At 36.7% G+C, this 23,309-nt stretch overlaps 1 pseudogene; it reads right to left on the bottom strand.

Annotated features, from left to right (window-relative positions):
• LOC131531076 (NACHT, LRR and PYD domains-containing protein 12-like) overlaps window positions 1–23,309 on the bottom strand; it is a 63,280-nt pseudogene that overhangs the window by 8,760 nt on the left and 31,211 nt on the right.

Raw genomic sequence — 23,309 nt, 5'->3', positions numbered from 1 at the left:
ACAGAGCTCTATTGATTTAAACTATTTTAATAGTTTTTGCCTTATAGGGGTTTTAAACGTGGAGCGAGTTGCATTTAGCCAAATTGATTTACACTCTAAAAAATGCTGGGTTAAATATAACCCAGCGCTGGGTTAAAAAGGGACGAACCCAGCGGTTGGGTTATTTTGACCCAGCAGTTGGCAGAGGTGGAAAGTCTGGGGGTCAGAAAGTCCTGCCATATGTTTATTCCAACTCAGCAGCTGATTTCACCAGAGGAGGAACCAAGTCATTCCTTTCAAGTCACAAACGAGTCTCAAGTCAAATCCCAAGTCCTCAAAGAGTTAAAGTTAATGAGATAATTAAGTGACTAATTAAATGATGATTGTGCATTAGTGATGAGCACCTGCTGTTATTGAGAATTACAGATGTTGATGTTTTATTGGTTACAATTATGCCACCATCATGGAGATCAGTGTCTGTTTAGTTGGACTCTTGACCCTTGACATCCAGGCTTAGATGTCTCTCTGTAGCAATGCATGTGGGGTTGTAAATCATAGAGATCAGTGCTATGCAGTAAGCAGATGTTAACTGTTTTCACATGATAAGATAATCAACATGAGTTGGTCTGGTTGCAATCAGATTTTTTTTCTTCTTCATTTATATGTTTAGGTTTAGCTCAATCAATCCTGTGAAACTACAGCATGCAAGCGAATTGCTGCTCAAACAGTTACAAGTGAAATAATTTTAAATCTATGCAACGCATATAAAAATTTGAACTCTAGTACTAATTAGACACACACAGACATCAAGAACCAGCATATGAATCTCAACAATGGTGACAATCAACAAAATGCTTCATTCTGCAATGCATGCTGGGTAACACCATAGTAAAAACTCCCATCATGCACTGCAGTATGAAGAAATATTGTCACCACTGTTGAGGATCGTATGATAAGTGTTCATGTCTAAAAGCCTGAACCTATACAGTTCTCTTTTTTTTAATGTTGAAGCATTATGGTGGTATTTGTTTAATAGGACTTTTTTTTCCCAGTTCAATGATGGCTGAATATGCGTCAATAAACCAAAGAGAGACCACTTCATGATGTTCATTCAAATGAACTTTCATTTTCAGAAGCCGAAAGCAAAAGTTAATCTGCTACTTCAAGGTGTATTTAGCACTTAGCAATGCACAAATATTTGCAGTGAAACAATGTTGCAATTGCTTAGAAGCAAATTACTTTGAGTTACTAAAAGTCTAAAGAGCACAACTAAAGCAAACACTGACCACAATTATGGTGGCATCGTGTTGTTGTTGTTTTTTCAGTTGATTCCATCCAAGGCTGTGGCTCAAGTCATGTTTTTGTGTTTCTCTTTTCTTCAGTGATGTTGCTTTCTTCAGTCACTTAATTATCTCATTAACTCTTTGAGGACTTGGGATTTGACTTGAGACTTGCTTGTGACTTGAAAGGAATTACTTGGTTCCTCCTCTGGTGAAATCAGCTGTCTGAGTTCACAGGTGGAATAAACATATGGCAGGACTTTTGCTTTCTGACCCCTGGACTTTACACCTCTGCCAACTGCTGGGTCAAAATAACCCAACCGCTGGGTTTGTCCCTTTTTAACCCAGCGCTGGGTTATATTTAACCCAGCATTTTTTAGAGTGTATGTAAGCCTCTTAAGTCTTTTATGATATTTTGATATGTTTATACACACACTGAACATTTTAAAATATTTAAATGAAGATGATTTCTGGTTTATTTTTAGTGATGCGCAGCTGATGAGCGAGCATCACAAAACGGTAAAATAATCATCTTTTGAATTTTAACTTTGACGGCATTGTTAAAGCTCGAGCTACTGATGGTTAAAACTCTACCGATGTCGAGGTTCTGTTTAACTGAGAGTCTGATGGTCTTTTGATAAAAAAACAAAACAAACAAAAACTATATGATATTATTTATTTGGTAACACTTTACAATAAGGTTCATTAGTTAACTACATTAGTTAACATTAACTAATAATAAACTGCACTTATACAGCGTTTATTAATCTTTGTTAATGTTAATTTCAACATTTACTAATACATTATTAAAATCTTGTTAACATTAGTTAATGCACTGTGAACTAACATGAACTAACAATGAACATCTGTATTTTTATTAACTAATGTTAGCGAAGATTAGTAAATACAGTAACAAATGTATTGCTCATGGTTAGTTCATGTTAGTTAATACATTAACTAATGTTTAACTAATGAACCTTATTGTAAAGTGTTACCATTTATTTTTATTATATTATTTAGTTCTCGTTTTAACCATAATTTGGATTTGTCCTTTTCAAGCCAACGCTGACTGAAGCAGAGCAGAGTTGTTAAGCTTATTTTATGTTTAAAAAAATAAAATCAAAATTACCTATTCATCAAGAAAGTGAATTACTATGAAACCAATGCAACTGCATTTTTAAGCACACTGAAAAAAAAATGTTTAGTCGGTTCAACTTAGAAACTGTATGTCAACTGGTAACATCTACAATAACTTGTTTAAATGAAATACTGAAGTTTTACTGAAGCATGACTGTTAGTAGATGTAACTTGATTTCTCCAGTTAGGTAAAATTACTTAAGTGAAGATGTTGATGTTTTATTGACAATTATAACGTTTGATGTCACTGTTGTGGAGATAAGTGTTTTAGTTGGGGGCTTGATCTTTGACTTTTTAGCATTAGTTTTCTCTGGTCGCTGTAAATGTGCTTTTCTAAAATATATTTAATGCAGCTGAAAGTGCTTGAGAAAACTTAATGAAATGATGATTTTCTCATCACAAATCACATCTGAAGTTTATTATTTAGATTTATTAGTTTCACATTTTGAGATGTTGTCCTGCTTTGAAATTTAATTAGTTTTTAAATCATTATGCAGAAGTTATTGGGACAGGATCACATAGACATCATGAATCTGCATATGAACCTCAACAATGGTGACAGTCAACTCTGAACATCACAAAACAAGCTACTAAAGTCACAAAAAAAAAAAAGAAAAAAGTTTTGCATTGAATATCACCATTGTTGAGATTTATGCGCTGATTCTTGATCTTTGTGTGAGTCAAAAAAAAAAAAAATAAACAGCTCAAAACACTTCCTATATAACAAAGGAGAAAAATCTCAATGTCTGATTGTCATAACATCACAGGATTAACATTCTCAAACACCAGACTACTGATATGATCATCTGATCGGAGTTTCTCTCACAATTATTGCTATAACAAATGTGCTTCAGAAACACACCGTTGCAGCAGTCAGAGAAAAAACTGATGTTAAATGTTCAAGGATCAAGAACCCAGTTAACACAAATGCTTATCTCCACAACGCTGACTTCTTGATTATTTTCAATAAAACATCGACATTTAAACCCCAGTTAATTCGCAATAGGAAGTTTAGTATGAAAGAAATAAAGTCAGACTGGATTGAAATAAGTGAGAGAGTGATCTGTTAGTGTTTAACTCTCTGGGGTCGACAAACGCGGGTACGTGTTTTGTGGCATCTTCTCATGATAACGCCGAAAAGAACTCAAATTACACTTTCAGTTTTGATCATACAGATAAGAGCAATACATCAATTGAAACTGTTAAGTGTCTACTTTTATTTGTGTACACTCGCAATAACAACAAAACTTTGTGCTTTTCGTTTCTGGAAGAAGGTGCGCTGAGTAAAGGTAGAATTTCCCTCAAACGAAGAACAAGATTTCATCCAGTAGAGGAGATCAATCTGACGAGTAAGTAATGTTTCTTTTTTGCATTAGTTAACGTGTTATTGTGACATAAACCCGAACACATTTACTAGTTGGGTTGTTCCCAAACTACTACATGATGAATGCTATGCGTTTAAGAATGTTTAGACCATGTTTATTATTAATACTCTGTTCACAAATAGATTTTAATAGCATTCTAAACAATAATAATTAGTTTCTCAGATATAAAATATCCTTTTTTTACAATAGTACAAAATCATACATGAGTCTATGGCTACAGAATCATATCATAGGCTATAAAATCATACATGGGCTACTATAGGCTATATGACCACAAAATCATAGTTGGGTTTTTCCCAAACTATAATTCCTGACTAAAATGTTTGAAATCGAGTAAAACATGTTGAATATGATTGTATTTAAATTTCTTACGGTGCGATATGTGAGCATACGTGAGTCTATGGCTAAAAAACCTATATATAATGTATATATATTGTGCACTCTTTATTCACCTTGGTCTTGGCAGTATAGTGTCATGTTTGTGTGTTGTGTATTGTCCTGTGCTAGTAAATCACATTCGTCCCTATAATGTTGGAAGATGAGCGGTTGTGTATTGTTTAAGATCAGGCACTCTTTATTCACCTTGGTCTTGATAACGCAGCATAGTGTCATGTTTGTGTGTTGTGTATGTACATGTCCCTGTAAAACATTTACATTACATTTACATTTAGTCATTTAGCAGACGCTTTTATCCAAAGCGACTTACAAATGAAGACATTAGAAGCAATCAAAACCAACAAAAAAGCAATAACATGCAAGTGCTATTACAAGTCTTGGTTAGCCTAACGCAGTACAAGTAAAAACGTTTTTTAAATTTTTTGATAGATTTTTTTAATAGAATTGATAGAGGGTCAAATGTGTGTGTGTGTGGGTTTTTTTTTAAACAAAAAGAAGACAGATAGATAAAATAAAATTAGAATGGAGAGTGCAAGAGTTAGAGGGTCAAATAATGATGGAAGAGATGAGTTTTTAGCAGTTTCTTGAAGATGGGTAAGGATTCAGCTGCTCGGATTGAGTTGGGCAGGTCATTCTACCAGATGGGAACAGTTAATGAAAAAGTCTGTGAAAGTGATTTTGTGCCTCTTTGGGATGGCACAATAATGTGTCGTTCACCTGCAGAACGCAAGCTTCTAGAGGGCACAAAAGTCTGAAGTAATGAATTTAGGTAAAGGGGTGCAGAGCCAGTGGTGGTTCTGTAGGCAAACATTAATGCCTTGAATTTAATGCGAGCAGCTATTTGTAGCCAGTGCAAACTGATGAACAGAGGTGTGACATGCGTTCTTTTCGGCTCATTAAATATTATTAAAACACATTGGTCTCTGTAATCCAGGGAATTGACATGTTTTGTGCATTGTAAAATGAGTGTCCTTATAAACCAGTAGGACCCTACAAATCTCAATTATGTATTAGCGGGAAAATTTCAGGAGGGGTGTGGCTGTCCCTGAGTACCACCAAAATATCATGTTGTTATATTATCTGTTTTATTTTGTGTAGAGACAATTCTAAGCCAGATTCATTATCTGCAGATTAAAACAATTTAAGTTTTACATACATTTGTGTAGTCCTGCTGTAATTCTGGATTCTCCTCCATGATCCACACTATAAAACACACACAGAGTCATATCATTATATTTTCGGTTATGATCTTGGCTTCCAATGATTTGCAAACAATATAATCAAGATAAAACAACATGTTAAACCATGCTTTAAACATACTAGCAATATTCTAGATGTTTGCAACATGCTAAACATGTTAGAATAGCATAGCATCGGGGTTGCCATCTCTCACACACTTTCAGACTCTGTCTCTCACGGATCGACTAAATCTCACAGCAAATAACAAGACAAAAGAAATCACTCAATCTGCTCAGGATTTTCCCACTGGTCTTGTTTGGTTTCACAGAGACTGGACTGGTCTAAAGCCCATTAAACCAAATAAAACCAGACCATGAAATGAACAGCTAAAGCCATGATGGGTCAGGAGCAGCTGCCTCTTGCAGTGTCTTTTTTACTCTCTCTCCTGAAACGTTTGTGTTTTGAACATAACTAGATGGTTCTGTGTCTAAATAAACTCAGTTCTTGTCAAGAAAAAGAGAAAGGAATGGCAGTTGTGAGCAGGGTGGCCAAAGGGATGATGATTAAGCTTAAGTGAATGGTGCACTGTTAAAATGTGAGAGTGAGATGACAGTATATCCCAGGTTAATAATTGCATTACTTTCACAAAGGGACTTCTCTTGTATCTAACTCCATTCTAAGAAATGTATTGTAAACAAACAGCATCATACTGTGCAGAGGCGTCATGCCCATTCAAAGTGAGGGAGCATGTGCCCCTCAGATTTCTGAGTCAAGTGGATTTTGAATGCAGCTTCCAAAAGACAAAAAATAGCAGAATAATATTTTTTATATTTCATACAATCACACCGGTGTGATTAGATCGTTCAGTGTGGCACAGGAACAGCTGCTAAATTCAAATCTGCATTCACGCTTTTGTAGCAGGTGTTGATTATAAATTGTGTTTTACTGTAAATTCACTCAAAATCCTTATGTTTTTCTGTTGGTAATCAATGTATATATATGTGAGAAAAGAAAAGATAAAAAAAGTATTTTATTTCTTTGTGAGTTCTGCGCACGTCGCCGTTGTGATGTCACTGGCGCGTTGTGCGCCCTTGCTTCAGTCTGGCAGGAGGTCTGAGTAGAGCGAGGTATGCATTTTGTTCAATCCTGTTCAGAAGCATGTTCAAAGGGAAATAATCACTAATTACTTGATTGGTGTTTTGTTATGATGTGCAAATGAGTTACATGAATGTGTTACCTTTCCTTAAAACTGAGTTTAAAGCCATTTTAACCTGCAAAAGTGTAGTTTTAACCAAGAGAATGCAGTGTGATGTTGTCAGCGTGAAAGTTAGCCTGTGAAGCGTGACTGCTGATTTCTCTTCTTTGTGTGAATGTTTAGCAGAAGCAGGCAAGATTTTAACAGGAAAAAAATAACTGCTTCTTTATATTACTTATTTATCTTGTGAAATATTAAATTCTCTGTATTGTGAACTCTTGCTTCAGTCTGAGCAGAGCGAGCAGGAGAAGGCAAGATTGTAACAGGAAAAAATTAACTGCATGTTCTCTACTTATGCAGAGCACTCAACATAAAAGAAAACTGAACCAGCAGACTGACTCCAGTGTTTATTTCACAGCACACATAACAACGCAGAGGGGTAGTCAAGCCAGGAGGGACGAGCTGGCTACACTTTGGCTGGCGCTGAGCCAGAGACAGGCAGTGCTGCATTATAAGCAATCACACACACAATTATGTTGAGCTTACGAATGCAACGCCCAATCAGAGGCGTTCAGATGATAATGTAAATGTTCTTTACTCTCTGTAAAATGAAAGTGTTATAATTAGTAACTTACAATATTGTTATTAAATTCACATTAAATCAGTCAGTCAGTCGTATTAAAAACATTTAAAAATTTAACCTGTACAGTTGTTGCTTTAAGGAGGTCTTTCTGTCTGATACTGCATACAATTCTAGTTTTGTTGTGGTAACCTAGTTCAATTAAGATTACATAACATAAAACAAGAGGATGTTATTTCAACTTAAATCCATTATGTTGACCCAACACACAACTTCCAATAAAACTCAGAAAAAAAACACATTAAAAACGAGCACACTTGCTCCATGCTGATTAATGAATTTGCGTTCAATGAAAAAATATGATTTTAAGTTATCTTATATTTTAAGTTGCAGCAAAGTGAAAATCACAATTGACTGCTAATGTTCTGCACAATGGTAACCACTGTAAAAATAATAAAACATCACATGACTGGCAGCAACAAAACATTAAACACTAACAGATCGCTCTCTCACTTATTACAATCCAGTCTGACTTTATTTCTTTCATACTAAACTTCTTATTGAGAATTAACTGAAGTTTAGATGTTGATGTTTTATTGAAAATAATCAAATTTGGAGTCACCGTTGTGGAGATAAGCGTTTGATTTAACTGGGCTCTTGATCCTTGAATATTGAACATCAGTTTTTCTCTGACTGCTGCAACAGTCTGTCCGAAACACATTTGTTTTAACAACAGTTGTGAGAAACTCTGATCAGAGATCTTGATTGCTTATTGATGATGATTCAGTCAACATTTAGTGGTCAGATTCACAGATCATATCAGGAGTCTGAACATCACGAAACAAGCTACCAAAGACATCAGAGTTGTTTGTCACCATTGTTGAGGTTCATACACAAATCCATGATGTCTATGGATCAATAATTTCTGCATAATGACGTAAAAACTTACAACGTCTCAAAACGGGACAACACTTCAAAATGTGTTACTAATAAATCTAAATAACATCACCACTTGATGAAATTATGATTTCATCAAGTTTTATCAAGCACTTTCAGCGACATCAAATGTACTTTAGAAAAGGACATTTTCAGCAACCACAGAAAACTAATAACAAAAGTGAAGCATCAAGCGCCCAACTAAAGCAAACGCTTATCTCCACAATGGTGACTTCAAACGTTATAATTGTCAATAAAACATCAACATCTTCACTTAAGTAATTTTACCTAACTGGAGAAATAGTTAAAACTACTAACAGTTATGCTTCAGTAAAACTTGCTTTTTCAGGTTGGTTGAATTCACTTATAATCAGTAACCTTAAATCATTTATTTCATTTAAACAAAACCAGTTATTGTAGATGTTACCAGTTGACATACAATTTCTAAGTTGAAGCGACTAAACATTTTTTTTTGTGTATATAAGTTATACTGCTATCATGACTGCTGTGTCACATGACACACATTATTTGTTTGTTTTGGTTTGTTAATTGGATTTGCTGTGTAAATAGTTTATTGTATATATCTTTTCTTATTATTGATTTCTGCGTGGATGTACAATAAATACCACATTGTTGTTTGAAGTTTGGTATCTTTCCAAAAAATTATTACAACCTAAATGTTATCGCTTACACCCTTAGATCTACATCTTAAAGTCATAACAGTTCCTAGCATGCAATGCAGCATAAATATAGATCATGCTGTAGAGTTTAATTCTTGTGTCTTACTTGTGCCATGAAACTTGTTCACTTTTAGCAGTTTGTGTTGTTTAATTTGTAATGTGGGTTTATGCTGTGTGTTGTTTTTATTTGTTGAGTGTTAACCATTGTTGTGTTTTGTTTGTCGAGTATTGATGTCACATCTTTCAAAGACGTTTCTCAGCAGTTCCTTTACTACTGTAAAAGATCCATCCACAAACAGTTATGAATATGAAATAAGTTATTGAATAATCTCCATGCTTAATGCTAAAATAAAATGTTCACCTTCATGCCAAGAATAGTTTGACTAATTTAAAGTCAGGTAATTAGTTTTCCTATTCTAGCTTGTCACCATTTTGACAAGTGTTTTTATTCATCACTCTTCTGACATGACTATATGAATAGGAATATTTAGGGTCCAAAACCCAAATAAATACTAATCACTAATCATAATTTTGGTGACTTCAAAACAATTACAGTAATAAATAACTAAATTTCTAACAGTGGCACATTTAAAGACAACTTTATAATGTGAATTCACAGTAAAACAAGAGCAGTAAATTAATGTGGTGTTAGCATCATTCTGCTGATCATTCACAGTCACTTGTAAGAAAATCACCCAACATGCATTGATTTCACAGTACATTTCTGAATACAGTAATTTATTGTAAAATAATACTCTTTAATCCTCTAAATTCCTGGCAATTTTTAACAGTGTGGCCACAGCTTCACCTCTGACCTAGACAAACGTTTATTCCAGTCCTGTCCACACCACACCAACCTCTTGGCTTGTGTTTTATGGCTGACTACTGCCATATTCCATGGACATAAATCACAAATAATTAGCAAGCTTTGATGGCCACTAAAAAGTAGCTGCCACACATATATTTTTCAGCGTGTTTTTGTAACTCTTTTGTCTACAAAATTCACTTCTAAATTATGTACCATTTAGTTCTATCAAATATAATACAAATATTTTTTAAAAAGAACATGCCGTAAAAAATGACTATAGAATCTTATCACATGACATATATTAACATTGATACTATAAATGTAGGTGACAAAATATTGCCCATTGTTTTTATGTGTTTATTTTTTAGCCAATCACAGTGTCATCTCATCTGCTCTCAGTATCTGAGTTGGAGTGTTGAAAATTAAAATTAAAAATTAATTTCAACACCTTGTTTCATTCATGAATTAATCAGAATTTAAAAAAGGTATACCACATACAAAACTGATATAGTGAGCAGAAAAATCATGAATCCATCTTTCAAACTGTGTTTTTGTCTTATCCTGAATTACTATGGTACACGTATAAGTGTTGATATTCAGACTGTTTTAGACCTGTCTGGATGACAGCCGCTATGGAGTAGCCCAGTACCAATCATACACATCCACAGAGAGAAGTAGCTCTGACTGCAATGTTCCTCCACATCACACATGTGGTTTTGTTTATTAACTGCTAGAGCACCAAAAGTTAGTGTTGGTAAAATGAAGCTTCGTTTATGCCAGAAAGCTTGGTTCACAAAAGGGTTAATTTCTGGAGGCTGCATTTGCTTACAATACCACCTGGTGGCCAAAGAGTGTTAAACAAGCAGATATATTACAGGCAGAGGTGTAAAGTCCAGGGGTCAGAAAGTAAAAGTCCTGCCATGTGTTTATTCCACCCATGAACTCAGCAGCTGATTTCACCAGAGGAGGAACCAAGTCATTCCTTTCAAGTCACAAACGAGTCTCGAGTCAAATCACAAGTCCTCAAAGAGTTAAAGTTAATGAGATAATTAAGAGACTAATTAAATGATGATTGTGCATTAGTGATGAACACCTGCTGTTATTGAGAATCACAGAGGATCAGATGTTTATGTTTTATTGGTTAAAATGATGCCACCATCATGGAGATCAGTGTTTGCTTTAGTTGGGCTCTTGACCCTTGACTCCTGTGTTAGATCTCTTTCTGTAGTAATGTATGTGCTGTTGTAAAGCAGAGAGATCAAAACAGTGAGCAGATGTTAACTGCTTTTGCGCAAGTAAATAATCATCAGACATTACTAACCAGCACATGAATCTTAACAAAGGTGACAATCAACAAAATGCTTCATGCTGCAATGCATGCTGGGTAACACCATAGTAAAAACTCCCATCATGCACTGCATTATGAAGAATTATTACCACCACTGTTGAGGATCATATGATAAGTGTTCATGCTTAAAAGCCTGGGCTGACATAGTTATCTTTTCCCAATATTAAAGCATTATAGTGGTATTTAATTAACAGGACTTTTTTCACAATTCAGTAATAGCTGAAAGTCAGTCAACAAACCAAAGAAAAACACTTTCACAATGTTCATTCAAATGATTTATAAGCAGGAAGTTTAATCTAATCTCAAGCTCTTAATTCAGCAGTGCACAAACTTTTGCTGTGAAACACTATTGCAATTGCTTAAAAGCAAATTACTTTGAATTATTAAAAGGGTCAAGAGCCCAACTAAAGCGAACACTGATCTCCATGGTGGTGGCATCATTTTAACCAATAAAACATCAACATCTGATCTTCTGTGATTCTCAATAACAGCAGGTGTTCATCACTAATGCACAATCATCATTTAATTAGTCACTTAATTATCTCATTAACTTTAACTCTTTGAGGACTTGGGATTTGACTCGAGACTCGTTTGTGTCTTGAAAGGAATGACTTGGTTCCTCCTCTGGTGAAATCAGCTGCTGAGTTCATGGGTGGAATAAACACATGGCAGGACTTTTACTTTCTGACCCCTGGACTTTACACCTCTGTCTGTAATATATCTGCTTGTTTTACACTCTTTGGCCACCAGGTGGTATTGTGAGCAAATGAAGCCTCCAGAAATTAACCCTTTTGTGAACCAAGCTTAATGCTTCATGAAGCTTAATTTCACCATCACTACAGTTTGATGATGACTCACTCATAAAGACAGTCCCTTGCCTCCATCTACTGGTCTAACAATGAAACTGCACTGACAACCTGTCTAGTTCACACAGAGGCTACGTTTACATGCACGCTTTTTGGTTCAAACGGACTGAATTCATTCCGATTGATGAATCTGAATGTAGTGTTTACATGAACGCTAAATAAAGTGATCGGGTTGATGTGCGCGTTTATATGTCAAGCTTCAAATCTGAATTTTTTTTTTTTTGACATGCGCACACCACACAAATATGGAGTTTCTCACTGTTTGCACATAATAACCACTCTCCTACACTGTTTCTTTATTTGTTTTTAACAGCGGAATTAATATTTATCCACTTTAGGATAAATATACATATAAACTGCAGTGCCGTGCTGCTCATATTTATCACGCAGAAAAATGCCCCTCCCTGAGCAAAAAACGGGTTGCCTGTAGATGAGAGTCCGAAACAAGGACTGGTGGGAGTTTCACCGAGTGAAAGGAGAGTTTTATAATGACAGGACATGCATTTATACAACACTTTATTCAAAAGGAAGAACCGCTCGTTCCGCGCGTCATACGTCATTACGCAATTTCTGCGTTATTGCACATGCGCAGTCCTTTCAGTTTCGGTTTTCAATCCGATCGAGTGTTTACATGCACGCTTAATCGGGTTAGAAAAGGAATAAACCACCCCCTTCAATCGGATCGAAATTTCATTCCGATCGAGCTCAATCGGATCGATTAAGGTGTTTACATGAAGCCTTTTCAGTCCGATTGAGCCGTCAATCCGATTACAAATGGATTATTTGGTTGCATGTAAACATAGCCAGAGACAAGTCCCAGTGCTGATACTGCTGAAATATTAGCATTATATTGTCAGTGCCATAAAATAATCTTTAAATGAAAATAATACTGTTTATCGTAATTATTTCTCACCCAACCAAAAAGTAGTTATTGTGACCTACACACATTTTATGCTATTTTTTCAATTAATGCAGAATGTAAGTTAAACCAGAGCAAAGGCATTTAAAATACACTGAGGCAGATTAATGCTATCTGATGGAAAGTAAAAAATAAAATCAAATGTAATAAACTTTGCAGGAAAGTGGCTCTCAAGGGCCAGAGCTGAGAACCACTGGATGCCATCATTATTTTATTAGGTTTTGCATTTGGTTATGTATTTAAATATTATAGAAAATGTTTGGTCGAGGTTTACCTTTTTTTTTTTTTGTCTTCTGCCTGAACTAACTGGTAAACAGCTGGCCAAAGATATTTGTTGTTTATGCCAGAAATCATATTGGAAATGTCAAAAAGAACCTTGAGGAGAGTCTTCTGTCTCATTCACAATTCATTTATTAAAAAAGAAGATGCATTAATAGTAAATAGTGACTGAGGCTGTTAGTCTCTTAATGTTCTGCCTTAAATCTCCTTTTGTGTTCCACTGAAGATAAAACTCACACAATTCCGGTACAAAATAAAACTGTGTAAATTATGGAAAGTGTAATTCTTGAGAAATCTATCGCTTTTAAACTGTAACAAGGAGTTATATTGCTTTAAAATTTATTTTTGGACATATTGGTGAATGCATGGGTGTGAATGTCTTTTCTATGTTTGGCTATTTACTTCTACAATTGATATACTCCAAAGAGTTTATTATAAATAATGTCTATTTCTAATAAATAAGAATAACAGCTGAATGTGATGGTAAATAGTACTATATATATATATATATATATTTCTTTTTAAGTATTTGAGATATTAAAAACAAGTAGGAAGTAGTTGTTGATTGTGTGTTGTCATTTAACCAAATGAAATCAACAATTTCAATATAAGCTACATTGCTCTCCACTGTCGTCTTTCATTAAAGGCATAAATATAACTTAAAAAAAAAAGTTTATATGGTTGCTTCTTAGTTATTTTGTTTCAGTTAATACTGCTCTTGGTGTTTGTGGTGGTGTGGCAGGGCTCAGACTATTGCTCTTTAAATCTGTTATATTGTTGTGTCTTCTAGAAACCCCTAGACTTCTACCTACATAGAGACACTGAGTAGTTAAAATAATAAAACCTAAAAACTTGCTGCTCAACTTACCTGAGTTTGTCCATATTCTTGAGTTTTTCAGAGAGCAGCTTGACTCCTGATTCTCCTGGGTGATTGTAGCTCAGATCCAGCTCTCTCAAGTGTGAGGGGTTTGAACTCAGAGCTGAAGACACATAACCACAGCCTTCCTTTGTCACCATACAGCCAGATAACCTACAGACACACATAGCAACAGTCCACATTACATTAGTTTAGCTGTCAGACATCACTAACACACAGTCATCTGCAGAGGCGGACAATCCAGGGGTTAGAAAGTAAAAGTCCTGCCATATTTTTGTTCCACCCATGAACTCAGCAGCTGATTTCACCAGAGGAGGAACCAAGTCATTCCTTTCAAGTCACAAACCAGTCTCGAGTCAAATCCCATGTCCTCAAAGAGTTCAAGTTAATGAGATAATTAAGTGACTAATTAAATGATGATTGTGCATTAGTGATGAAGACCTGCTGTTACTGAGAGTCACAGAGGATCAGATGTTGATGTTTTATTGGTTAAAATAATGCCACCATCATGGAGGTCAGTGTTTGCTGTAGTTGGGCTCTTGACCCTTTTAACAAATCAGAGTAATTTGCTTTTAAGCAATTGCAATAGTGTTTCACAGCAAACGTTTGTGAATTGCTGCATTGAAAGTTTGAGGTTTGAGCTTAGCTTACACTTTCTGATTATAAATCATTTCAATGAACATCATTAAGGGCTCTGTCTTTGGTTTGTTGACTGACATTCAGCTGTTACTGCACTGTGAAAAAAGCCCTGTTAATTAAATACCACTATAATGCTTTAATATTGGGAAACAATAACTGTATCAGCTCAGGCTTTTAAATATGAACACTTATCATATGATCCTCAACAGTGGTGACAATTTTTCCCTATGGTGTTTACCCAGCATGCATTGCAACATGAAGCATTTTGTTGTTTGTCACCATTGTTGAGATTCATATGCTGCTTTGTGATGTCTGTGTGTGTGTAGTCAGAATAAGAGTTCAAATATGTATATGTGTTGTGTACAGTAGATTTAAAATTAATTCATTATAACTATTAGACAAATTGCATGCTGTAACTTCACAAGGTGGATTTCCTGTAGCTCAAATAGTAGAGCATGGCGCTAGCAACGCCTAGATCATGGGTTCGATTCCCAGGGAAAGCAAGACCTGATAAAATGTAAAAACTATAACTTGAATACAATGTAAGTCGCTTTGGATAAAAGCATCTGCTAAATGCATAAATGTAAATGGATTGTTCAGAACATAAACCTATAAATGAAACAAAAAAAATATGTTGGATGTAATCAGACCAACGCCTGATGATTATTTCTTCATGTAAAAGCAACTAACAGCTGCTCACTGTACTGCACTGATCTTTCTGCTTCACAACACCATATATATTACTACAGAAAGAGATCTAACACAAGAAGTCAAGGGTCAAGAGCCCAACTAAAGCAAACACTGATCTCCATGATGGTGGCATCATTTTAACCAATAAAACATCAACATCTGATCCTCTGTAATTCTCAATAACAGCAGGTGTTCATCACTAACGCACAATCATCATTTAATTAGTCACTTAATTATCTCATTAACTTTAACTCTTTGAGGACTTGAGATTTGACTCGAGACTCGTTTGTGACTTGAAAGGAATGACTTGGTTCCTCCTCTGGTGAAATCAGCTGCTGAGTTCATGGGTGGAATAAACACATGACAGGACTTTTACTTTCTGACCCCTGGACTTTACACCTCTGTCTGTAATGTATCTGCTTGGTTTACACTCTTTGTCCACCAGGTTGTATTGTGAGGAAATGAAGCCTCCAGAAATTAACCCTTTCGTGAATCAAGCTTAATGCTTCATGAAGCTTCATTTCACCATCACTAATGCGGACATCTAAACGCCCACATTGTCTCCATAAACAAAGTGTGAAGATTCATCAAGTTCATCTCAGCTACTTTTCATTTTTGAAATACATACTGAGAGGAATAACCCAGAATTTACCTCAGAAGAAGAACGATGCGATGTGCCATTTGATCCAGCAGAGGAGATAAGTTCTGCTGAGTAAGTAATGTTTCTTATTTGCATTAAATAATGCGTTATTGTGACATAAACTTGAACACATTTACTAGTTGGACTCTTCCCAAACTGTAATTCCAGACTAAAATGTGTGAAATCGAGTGCAACATTTTGAAATACGGTAGGAAACCTTTCATTGCATCTAAATGTTGTACGATGTGAAGATGTTTTAATACTCTGTATACTATAACGATAGATTATAGTATACAGAGAGTGTTTTTTTTACTGTATTTTTATTAAACATTTTATAACAATATACACATATCATTTACTTAAAACATTAATACTGGGAAAAATAAAATAAAAATAAATAGCCAAATAAATAACCAAACTAGATAGAAAATGCACAATTTCAACTGTAAACCTGCATTTACTGAATGAGCACTGTGCTACGTCCGAACTGACTGCACTATGTATAATCATTTTCTATTCTTAACTGTTTTAAATTCTTTTTAAAACAATTTCTATATACTGTTTTTATTATTATTTCTTGGTTTTACTGTTGCGAGTCTTTCACTTCCTTTTATGTAAAGCACTTTGAATTACCACTGTGTATGAAATGTGCTATATAAATAATCTTGCCTTGCCTTTAAATAAAGCAACATACAGCATAAAAATGTTTTTCTGTCCATCCTTGACTTAAACACAGGCTCTACTCTCCAGCACAATGGTGACCCACAAAAACAACAGGAAGTTAACTGTTAGGTTTTACAGTATTTAGCAGTTTTTTCTTGATTTTACAGTGAAATAATAATCTACTGTTTTTTTACAGTTTTCCTCCGTAAATTAAATTAACAGTATATTTCTGTTAAAAATACTTTCCACAGCGTTTTTTTTCCATTTCACACATTTAACCCCGTTTAAACCCACAGCAAAATCCTCAGTTTTAAAGAGCTATTATGTGTGTACACTACAGAGGGTTGAAGTAACACTGAAGCAGTGAGAAAGTTAACGAAAGAACTAAGCAACTAATAAAACGAGAATTGAACTTTAGTGATGAACACTTGCTATTAACAAATAGAATCACTGAAAGAATGACAGAAAAAAAAGAAAAAAAACACCACCTTTTCTTTTAGCTTGTCTAACTGCTACAACACAATTACAACAGCCAAACAAAATTTGTTGTTGAAAAGTCAAGGATCAAGAGCCCAACTAAAGCAAACACTGACCACTGTAATGGTAATCTAAAAATTAAGATTTTCTCCTTCAGCGATTCTGTTTGTTAACATCAGGTGTCTTCAGTAACTCTGTTTTGGGGGCCTGAAAACACAAGCTTTTGAACATGATGCCTGTATCATCTCCATGTAAAGGTAGATTGGTTTTCTGTTTTGTTTATTTCTTTTCTTTGGCACCACTTGAAATCGCTTTTCTCTTTTTTTTCATATCTTTTACTTTTTTTTTTTCTTTGTTGTATACATATTTAACTTAAGTATTCAATTTCAATATTTGACAATGACTCCTGGGCATCAAAATAAATTCTCTTTTGAGAATATTTGTTTGTTTGGTCATTTATTGCCACACAACGACATTGAGGGAATATGAAACTATTACATTTCACTTTTAAAAGAGAAAGGAGAAGGGAATAATTTTTTGCTATGGCTCCCTTCCCTAGACCTTCGTAACACCATCTATAAATAGTTTATCCACGCTTAAATACGCACGTTTATTATTCAGTCTTTGTTGCTTCTGTATTGGATAATACAGAAGCTGTATTTATCCCAAAATATGATTCTTTAAGCTCTTTTCCTTTACTTTTCATGATCTCTTCATGCTTAAAGTGCTGCAGTTTGGCAACTATGGGACGAGGACCTTTGCTGGATAATTTGCCGATCCTGTGCACCCGATGAAAGGAGATCGAATCAGTTTCTTTGTCAAGTTTAAGCTTCGAGATCATGACATTTCTGATGAGTGCTTCTGGATCATTGGAAGAAGGATTTTCAGGGATTCCAGTGAAGATCAAATGATCTTGCATACTTGATTGTATTTCAAGGAGCCTTTCATTGATTCTTCTATTTTCAGAAGAGAGAGTAACAACTTGTTTGGTAAGTGCTGCAACTGATATCTACAGTGATTTATTTTCTGCTTGAAGTTGTTCAATTGGATAATATGCAAAATTCAAGCTGGATTTAATGTCTTGTACTGTACATCTCTCAACTTGACGCTAAAATTAATCGATCACATTTTAATGATACAGAAGAGGGTTGCACAAACAAGAGACGAATATGAGTGGCTGCGTGACGTGTCAATCTTCACTGGGCTGGAATCAATTAATGAAGACGTTATTAGATTAGATTAGATTAGATTAGATTAGATTAGATTCAACTTTATTGTCATTACACAAGTACAGGTACAGGGCAACGAAATGCAGTTTAGGTCTAACCAGAAGTGCAATAGTAGCAAGTGCAGTATATACAATGGTTGAATAAGTGCAGGACAAGGATATGTACTGAATATATGTATAAATATATATAGAAAGATGGTTATTAATATAAACAGAATTTACAGGTGAATATGTATAGTGAATAAATATACAGAATTTACAGGTGAATATGTATAGTGAATAAATATACAGAATTTACAGGTGATATATTATAATAAATATAATTACAGGTGAATATGTATAGTGAATAAATATACAGATGGCTATTACTATAAGCAGAATTTACAGGTGATATGTACTATCAATATAATATATATACAGATGACTATTACTATAAACAAGGTGTAAAAGTGCAGTGGAAGTGATTGCATATTACAATTAGACATACGGTGCAAAATGTTAATGTAAGCATTGATAATGTAACAACAGTCGGCAGTGCAAATGAGCATAGTCCAATTTAGGTATGGTAGTGCAAGATACAAAAGTAAACAGTTGTTACTGTAATAAAATTTACATTCAGTAGTGCAAATAAGGCAGATGTGAGGTAGGAGAGAAGAGTTAACAATATATGAGGAAGTGGATCAACGGGGTTAGAGTTCAGTAAAGAGACAGCTCTGGGGAAGAAACTGTTCTTTAGTCTGCTGGTCCTGGTCCGGAGGCACCTGAAACGCCTGCCGGAGGGCAGGAGAGAAAACAGTCTGTGGGCTGGGTGAGAGGAGTCCTTAAGGATGCTGCGAGCTCGATGCAGACAGCGTTTCCTCTGGATGTGTTCGATGGCAGGTAGTGGAGTCCCTGTGATGCGCTGGGCAGTTTTCACCACACGCTGCAGTGCCTTGCGCTCGCAACAGAGCAGCTCCCATACCATACTGTGACACAGTTGGTCAGGATGCTTTCTATTGCGCAGCGATAGAAGTTCACCAGGATAGCAGAGGAGAGCTGATTCTTCCTCAGTGTCCTCAGAAAGAAGAGGCGCTGGTGAGCCTTCTTGACCAGGCTGGAGGTGTTGGTTTTCCACAACATGTCCGCCGAGATGTGGATCCCCAGGAACTTGAAACTGGAGACACGCTCAACAGCCATTCCATTGATGTGGATGGTGTCGTGTGCCTCTTGACTCCTTCCTGAAGTCCACGATGAGCTCCTTCGTTTTGGTGGTGTTGAGGAGCAGGTTATTTTCAGTGCACCATGTGGCCAGGTGCTGGATCTCCTCCCTATAGGCAGTCTCATCGTTGTTACTGATGAGGCCAATCACCGTGGTGTCGTCTGCAAACTTGACGATGGAATTAGATCCATACACAGGCTTGCAGTCGGAGGTGAAGAGGGAGTAGAGAAACGGGCTTAGCACACAGCCCTGTGGTACACCAGTGTTAAGTGTGATGGATGTGGAGCAGGTGAATCCTGATCGAACATTCTGGGGTCTGTTGATCAGGAAGTCCAAAATCCAGTTACACATTGAGGTATTGATGCCCAGGTCTCCAAGTTTGGCTATTAACTTGGTTGGGATGACAGTGTTGAATGCTGAGCTGAAGTCAACAAACAGCATACGTGCATAAGTGTTCTTATTGTCCAGGTGAGTGAGCACAGAGTGCAGTGCCATGGAAACTGCGTCCTCTGTGCTCCTATTGCTACGGTAGGCAAACTGGTGTGAGTCCAATGTGGATGGTAGAGAGTCTTTTAGGTGTTCCAGGACCAGCCGCTCAAAGCACTTCATGACGATGGGTGCTACAGGGCGGTAGTCATTAGGGCACCTCGGACTAGAGTGTTTTGGCACTGGCACAATGGAAGTGCATTTAAAGCATGTTGGTACGGCTGCTTGGGCAAGAGACAGGTTGAAAATGTCTGTAAAACCCCAGCGAGCTGCTCCGCACATGCCCTGAGAACACGACCAGGGATGTTGTCTGGTCCAGCAGCCTTGTGCGCGCTGATCCGGCTCAGTGCCTTGCAGACATCTGTGGAGGAGAGTATGATTGGTGGGTGGTCAGCTGAGGGATTGAGCTTGGTGGCGGTTTCTCTGTTGTCTCTTTCAAAGCGAGCATAAAAGTAATTTAGCTCGTTCAGGAAGTTGACATCAGTGGCTGCGGGGGTGGAGTGGGTGGGTTTGTAGTCACTGATGGCCTGAATGCCCTGCCACATGCGTCGAGGGTCAGAGTTGGAAAAGTGTCCCTCTATCTTTAGCTTGTAGCAGTGCTTGGCCTTTTTGATGCCCCTCTTCAGGTTTGCTCTGGATGTGCTGTAGGCTTGTGCATCTCCTGATCTGAAGGCAGTGTTGCGTGACTTCAACAGGAGTCGCACTTCCTTGTTCATCCAAGGCTTCTGATTTGGATATGTGGTGATCTGTTTCTGGGTTGTAACACTGTCAATGGTGATATTGATATGATCCAATACAGAGGAGGTGTAAGAGTCAATGTCTGTGTGAGCGCCACTGGTGGCTTGAGAAGCAAACATACTCCAGTCTGTGTGTAGAAACCTTTCCTGGAGTGTGGAATCTGCCCCGCAGGCCACACCTTGATGGTCTTCACTGATGGCTTCACACGGTTGATGAGGGGTGCATATTTGGGGTGAGGAACAAAGAAAGGTGATCTGACTGTCCCAGGTGGGGAGGGGTGTCGCAACGTAGCTCCAGCCATGTTTGTGTAAACATGGTCTAAGGTTTTGTTTCCTCTGGTGTGACAGGAAACATGCTGGTGAAACTTGGGTAGCACTGACTTTAAGTTTGAGTGATTAAAGTCACCTGCAACAATAAAAGCCGCTTCGGGTGATCAGTCTGTTGTTTACTGATGGCTGCGTGAAGTTCTTTCATAGCAAGCTTGGCATCAGCATCCGGGGAATATAGGCTGCAGTTATAATGGTGGAAGTGAACTCCCGCGGTAGATAAACGGTCTACATTTAACCATGAGAAACTCAAGGTTAGCTGAACAATGACTCCCAACAATAGCAGAGTTTGTGCACCAAGCTTTGTTAATGTAAATGCACAATCCACCACCTCTGGTCTTACCGGAGCCATCTAATGTTCTATCCGCCCGGTGTGTGGCGTCCGCTAGCTCAATAGCGGTGTCCGGTATTCCGCTGTTTAACCAGGTTTCCGTGAAGATTAGGACGTTACAGTTCAAAAGTTTCTTGCTGTGTGTGATGCTGAGTCGAATCTCCTCCATTTTGTTCACTAGCGACCGTACATTGGCAAGGAAAATGCTGGGTAAAGAGAGCCGGTGTGGTGTTAGCCTTAGCTTAGCTCTTAGTCCTCCGCGCTTCCCCGCCTTTGTTTACGATCTCGGCGCCGCCTGCGAGCACTTCCGCCCGGCCGGGTAGGGTGCATAGCCTCGGGTGTCCTAGCGATCTCAGGAAGGAGTCAAGATTGTCCATAAAAGTGTCGGAAATTGCAAACCGATATCCAAAAGCTCACAACGGGTGTACGATGTAAAGGCACAACTGTTCTGCGAACAGGCCGAGATGAGTAAGAAAAATACCGCAAAATTGCAAAATCTGGAGAGACCCAGAGCCTCGCGATGTACTCGCGCCGCCATCTTGGGAATAGAATTCCCAAGATGGTGTGTATAATTTAAATAACAGTAGCTGATGTTCAGTTTGCATACTGCTGCTCTCCTTGTAGTCACTATTGGACTCTTCCCTCTCTTGATTAAAGCTCCAGGTGAAGGGTTGCCAGTTATCACAAAAAGAGCAAAGCAAGCCCCTTAAAACACAGTATAATAAGCAGATACCATGAAATAAATGAATATAAAACTGGTATTAATAGTGTCCTACAAAATTAAAAGAAGGTAAATGTAATTTATTATGAATAGAATATTTCAATATAATATATTTAGATATTATAAACTGACTGAAGTTAAATAATAACATAAGATTTAAAAATAATTCAGAAACGCCTTATTTAAAGTTTAATTTCATCTACAAGTTGCATTTAATGTCAATCAGTCAGGGGCTGTTAATCTATAAACTGAGTGTGTTTTTACTAAATAAAAAAAAGAAAAAAAAAGAAAAATCAAACAAGGTGAAGTACTTTTCATTTCTAAATTATTTGAGTTATTATATAAAGTCATTTTTGTCGATTTTCAGATTAACTACATCAATGACTATATTTTGAAATATATCATTACTGTAAAATTAAAACTAGTCATACTGTGAAATACAATTTTGGTCATACTGCCTACCCCTAGTGCTGCAAAATGTTTTGGTTGATGCGTCTCGACATTCTAAAACTTGCCATACTTGTCAAATTGTGGGGAAGCCCAATCAAATTGTGCTGTCTGCTCCACTTCGTCCTATTCCAGCTGTAGGTAAACCATTTGAAATCGTTCTTTTAGACTGTGTTGGCCCACTCCCACAAACTAAATCTGGTTCAAATCACTTTCCAAAACTTTTTTGTTTACCATTCCTGGCTGGTGGAATGATCTTCCCACCCCCATCTGGAATGCTAAATCTCTGACAATTTTCAAGCAACAGCTGAAAACTCATCTCTTTCCTCAACATTTGACTGCATCATAAAAAAATTATAATATTTAAAAAAATAAATACATTTAAAAAATCTTTGCTTTCTCTGTCCTTAATTTCCCCTATCTAGTACTTGCACTAATCTGAACAATGTCTGAAACTTTGTATTACGAGCACTTCCTGTGTTTATTTGCCTCTTTATGATGAATCGCTTGTTGTATTCCTCAGTTATAAATCACTTTGGATAAAAGCGTCTGCTAAATAAATAAATGTAAATATAAATGTTTGAAAAGTGAGTCGTTGCATGTAACTTTACACCGGGAGAGAAAGTGTTAGTGTTGCTTCCTTCACCAGGGGCCTCATGTATAAAACTTTACGTAGATTTCATCCTAAAAGTGTACGTATGCACAAAAGCTAGATTTTGTGTATGCACAAAAGTTTTCAGATTTACGCCAGAACCTGCTTAAAAATCCCTTTATAAATCCCAGTCAGGGGAAGATTGTGCATACGTGCATCTCCACCCCGACTCCCCCCCAAAATCACCATATATGGAGCTTACAGCGCCTAGTTTTATGATGCATAACCT

The sequence above is a fragment of the Onychostoma macrolepis genome, chromosome 22, assembly GCF_012432095.1.
Source record: "Onychostoma macrolepis isolate SWU-2019 chromosome 22, ASM1243209v1, whole genome shotgun sequence".
In the NCBI taxonomy this organism is placed as follows: Eukaryota; Metazoa; Chordata; class Actinopteri; order Cypriniformes; family Cyprinidae; genus Onychostoma; species Onychostoma macrolepis.
Note: the sequence above shows the minus strand (reverse complement) of the source record. Positions and strands in the feature narration are given on the sequence as shown.